Here is a 5067-nt window from a genome sequence, read left to right on the forward strand (position 1 = left end):
TCTGCTTTGTATGTGTAGCTTTGTATCTTTCCCACATATATAACTGATGCCCTGGCACCCATACCCCCACTAATTTCCTTTCTAATTTACTTTCTGCCTTTATTTCTTTTCTTCTTCCATAACTTCTCTGTAATCTGGGGTCAAGGTTTATGTGGAAAAACCTGTTTTACTACATTAAATCATTTATTTCTTCTATATACTACTAATAAGTGAGTTCATCCTGTGTGTTTTTCTTCTTGTTCACTCCCTTCAAAACAGTAACTTATAGTTCCAACCAGTTTGCAGCAAATTGAATGATTTCATCATTCTTTGCAAATTGATAGTATTCTATGATGTGTAGTTATATATATCCAATCTTTATAATCCAATCATCTATCATTAGGCATCTAAGTTTGATTGCATATCTTAGCTATTTACTAAATGGAATAATAAATAATGGTCTTTTGTTTGAATGCTTTTATGCTCTGGAAGTAGAATGACAAAAATATAATTGCTAGGTTATATGGCAACTCAATTCTAAGTTCTCTGAGGACTCAGCACATTGAGAAGACAACATTCTCACCAACCATGTATGAGAGTTCCATTTTACTACATTTGTAGTATCCACAAAATGTTCCTACTATTATTTATGTATGCCATTTTTATTGGTGTGCAATGTTATCTCATTATCTGAACCTGTATTACATTAGTTTCAAAATATGTTTTATTTCTTCACTGATTTTTTCTTTGATCAATTTGCTGTATAGCCTTTTTATGTTCAGCTTATATATGTTGGAAATGTACCTTATGTACTTTCTGTGATTGATTTCTACTTTAATGACATTATGGTCTGAGAAGATAGTTTATACAATTTCATATTTGTAAATTTATATATGTTTGAGTTAAGTCATAAATGTTATCCATTCTGATTAATGTTTCTTGCACACTAGAGAAGAATGCACATTCCTCTTTTAGAGTATAAAAGCCCTGTATGCAGCCAACAATTACAACTCTTTTAACTCCTTATTTAGGACAATTATCCTTTTACTTATATTCTATCTGTTTGACTTGTCAATAAAATATGAAAATGGGGGGGCCGGGCGGTGGCGCTAAAGGTAAGGTGCCTGCCTTGCCTGCGCTAGCATTGGACGGACCGCGGTTCGATCCCCCGGTGTCCCATATGGTCACCCAAGCCAGGAGCAACTTCTGAGCACATAGCCAGGAGTAACCCCTGAGCGTTACCGGGTGTGGCCCAAAAACAAACAAAAAAAATATGAAAATGGGCATTAAAGTCTACCACTAATATTGTGTTTCATTAATGTGCTGCTTTAGGTTTGCAGCAAAATCTATTTTAATTTAGCTGTCTCTTTTATCTAAGGTAAAAGATAATAGTATGTCTTGATTTATTGTTCCCTTAATCATAAAACAGTTTCTTTCACTGTCTCTAGTTACCTACTTTATATATTGAATATTATTGGGTCTTCCCACCTTTTTTCCTTCCATTAGCTTGTATGATTGTTTTTAATACTTTCACTATTAATTTGTATTTATTGTGTGAGTTTAGGTTTTCTCCTATAGTTAGATGCATAGAATTTCTTTTCTGATTCATCTGCTAATATATAGGAAAGTGTAGTTCATTGATATTGAGAGAGAAGAATGATTTATAGAGCTGTCCGTTTTTATTTTACAATGGCACTCTCATCTACTAAAAATACATGAACTAAATTTTATTTAAAATTTTTGACATGTTAAGATTTCTACAATAAATATTTTATTTGAAATATGACATTTTCAGTAAAAATTATTTCTTCACTCAATTTTTTAACATTGTCTTTAAATAACATTTTATTAATAACATCACTTTAAATAACAATTATTTATTTTTGTTTTACATTATTTTTAGATTGTTTTCCTTTTTTTGTAGTCCTGAGGTATTAAAATAGGTGCTTTATTCTGATTCCTAGGTGGGTTGTGAAATGAAGATACATTAGTTTATGGAAAGGCAATGAAATGCAAAGATGTTACCTCTTTGGACATCTCCTAATGTATGATGTAGTTTTACATTTTTTTTGACTTTTTTAATATTTATTTAGCATTGAAAAATGCTTAGAGGTCACTTCTTGTTCTCAAGGGATCATATTAATACCACGGATATTTGGATTGGTAGCATGTAAGGAAAGCTCCTTATCTACACTACTATATTTCTAGCTCCCAACATTTATTTTAAAATTGAGATTATTCCTAATCACTAATTTTTAACTGTTTTATTTTTTCTTTTAGTAGCACTCAAATTCTGATCAAAAATTAAACCTACACATTTGGATTAACATAAATTATTTCTCAAGCACTATCATTATCTAAATAAAATATATAGCCAAAAGGAATGCATAAATAAATATTTCTCTTTTATACATTTGATTCAGTTGACGAACTAGTAGTAACTTAGTATATAAAGTCAATGCTTATGACCACAAAGAAAAACCCTTATGCCACACACAAATCAACAACAATGATTGTCATAAGAATTACACGTTGACTTTCCTCAAATGATGACTAAAACTGACTAAATTTCAACAGATTTCAGTTTTACATTTTTTATTATAATCTGCCTTATTCTCCCAAAAAATTTCCTGTTATAGTTGAAAGATTAACAATGGTTAATATTTCATTTACATATTAAAACAGTACCTTCTTTTAACATCTAGAACTCTATTCAGAATTCTTTAATGTAATTCCAACAGCAACATAGCTGAATAAATTCCTTGTAGACATATGATGCCTTCATTTTGATCGATTAAAAGTAAGGAAAGCTAAGTATTAAATCAAATGATAATTAAAGTATAAATATTTTAAATTACCTATCATGAAAATATTCATGTATATGAGTAAAATAATTTTTCTGCATATATCTTAATGATTGTACAATTTGTGATGCATTTTCAACACTGTGAAGAATAAAAATGTTATTACCCCAGAGAATAAAATGTGTCATTGAGAATTCAAATAATATTCTGACTGAGAAGAGGTAAAATCACTTGACATTGTTAATCATTGGCAAAGACAGAAATAACAGCTTGTGCAAATGCAAATTGGCCAGAGTTTGTTGATATAGATGAATATGGACAGATGGTTTTTAGAAAAAAGTATCATCATTGGTTTCCTTTTTAACAGAAATGAAGGGCTTTGTATTTATGGTTACATAAAAGAAATCATGAGAATGAAGCTCTTAGACTTTTCTCTATCACATTTTTCATCATGTAAAGAATTTGTTAGAAGAGTGACTCTTGGATACTTAATGCCAATCACATTAAATTTTGTCTTTTCTGAATATGTCTCTTGCCCACAGTTGTTGTACAGTATGTTTTCAGTAGTTTAAACATAGTTGTCTTTAGCTTTTAAATAAGCAGCTCCCTTCTTATGATTTTATTGATAATTGAAACAGAGAAAGGAGTTTGAAATGATTTGAAATTTGTGAGTATAGACAAGGGAAACTAGATTATTCTGGGATTCTATTCTAGTTATCTCTATGGTCTTGAAATCAAGAAAGGCTGGTTAGGGATAAAAAGTGCTTGCTGGAACAGATGTCAGTAAGATAGAATAGATGTCCAAAGACAGCACAAGGAGAAGGAAATATAAAGAGCAAAAAATAGAATCTCAGGAGATGTGACCTAAAAGAGAGAAATCAGTAGAACAAGAAGATCTACAAAATTTTAGATTTAAGAAAAGTATTATTTAAACTGAACTTTCAGTTTTTTCTTACATCAAAACTCTAGATGTGGTCAACTACTGCAATTACAATATAAAATATATTTACATATATAATTTATTAATATTTATTCAATATGTATTAAATTAAAAATTAATTCCAATATAAAGCTCAAACCAATACCACAGGAGATCATTTATAAACATTTATGAAATAATAATAGCCTATAAATTCATATATCTAACTTAAGTTAGTTTCCTTTCATTTAAAAGAATAAAATATTTTAATAAAGGGAGGAATTTTATAAAAGACACAGAAATTTTACTTATACATTTAATATATAATTTATCTATTGGCCTACCTGTAAATATAACAGACATGAGAAACAAGTTATTAACTGTTCTTTGATAGTAACCTAGGTTTATGTCGATGTCACTCCTCCTAAAAGTGATACCAAACAACAACAAAACTTGATCCTTAAGCTAAATAAATGTGATGAAGCTAATTAAGACGTGATTATGTTTCCTTTAAATGGCTTTAATTAAGAGGTAACTCCACTGATAAATGTAATTGGAATTACTTAAATTATAATTTCTTAAGGAGGTTTGAGAGTACTTAATTTTTCATAATATAAATAAAATAGATTTCAATATTAGAAGTATTCAAATTTTTGTTTTCAATAAAATATTTTATAGTATATTAAAAGGTTTAAGGTATAATTATACAACTTAAGCCTGCTTCAGAGTGTCACTATTTAATATGATTGCATTATTATTTATTTTATTATAATTTTCATGCTCCTTCATTCAAAAGTTTCAGGATTTATTCTTTTACATTATATAATAACACTGGATATTGACTTCACAATTGTACTTTCATGTTCACTTTGAAAGCTAACATTAAATATGGAACCTTTAGCTACATAAGTTTTGCTTTCTTACATAATTTAAATAATCATTTTTTTTTGTCCCCCAATTCACAATACATACCCGGCAAGGGGCCTGTGTTGAGGTGTATATGGGGTGCCTTTACTGTACCTCCTCTTTCTATACAGCCAGTGTAAAGAACACAGCCTGTGGTAAGAATTGGGAGGCCTTATTTTATCTTTTATTTATTTTTTTTTCTTCAGGGCAAACTAAAGTTGTTTTTTTTTTGTTTGTTTGTTTTTTTAAGTAAGAATTCATTTAAAGGACAAAATTGATTAACCTAATAAGGTAAACTAATATAACATAATATAGTGACATAACATAACATATAATATAATTAATATAATAATAATACATGTAAGTCAAAGAAAGTTTCTGATTAAAAACACAATTTTTTTTCCATAATGGCTTACATATCTTTCACTGTAGTATTTTGGGTACATATTCACATTAAAT

At 28.9% G+C, this 5067-nt stretch overlaps 1 non-coding gene across 1 annotated transcript; it reads right to left on the bottom strand.

Moving 5' to 3' along the window:
• Positions 1–4647: 4647 nt before the first annotated feature.
• Positions 4648–4780, bottom strand: LOC126032671 (small nucleolar RNA SNORA51). Its single transcript, XR_007503895.1, has one exon. It is a non-coding gene; the product is annotated as a small nucleolar RNA SNORA51 (small nucleolar RNA).
• Between the last annotated feature and the right edge of the window lie 287 nt (positions 4781–5067).

Source organism: Suncus etruscus, chromosome 16 (genome assembly GCF_024139225.1).
Source record: "Suncus etruscus isolate mSunEtr1 chromosome 16, mSunEtr1.pri.cur, whole genome shotgun sequence".
In the NCBI taxonomy this organism is placed as follows: Eukaryota; Metazoa; Chordata; class Mammalia; order Eulipotyphla; family Soricidae; genus Suncus; species Suncus etruscus.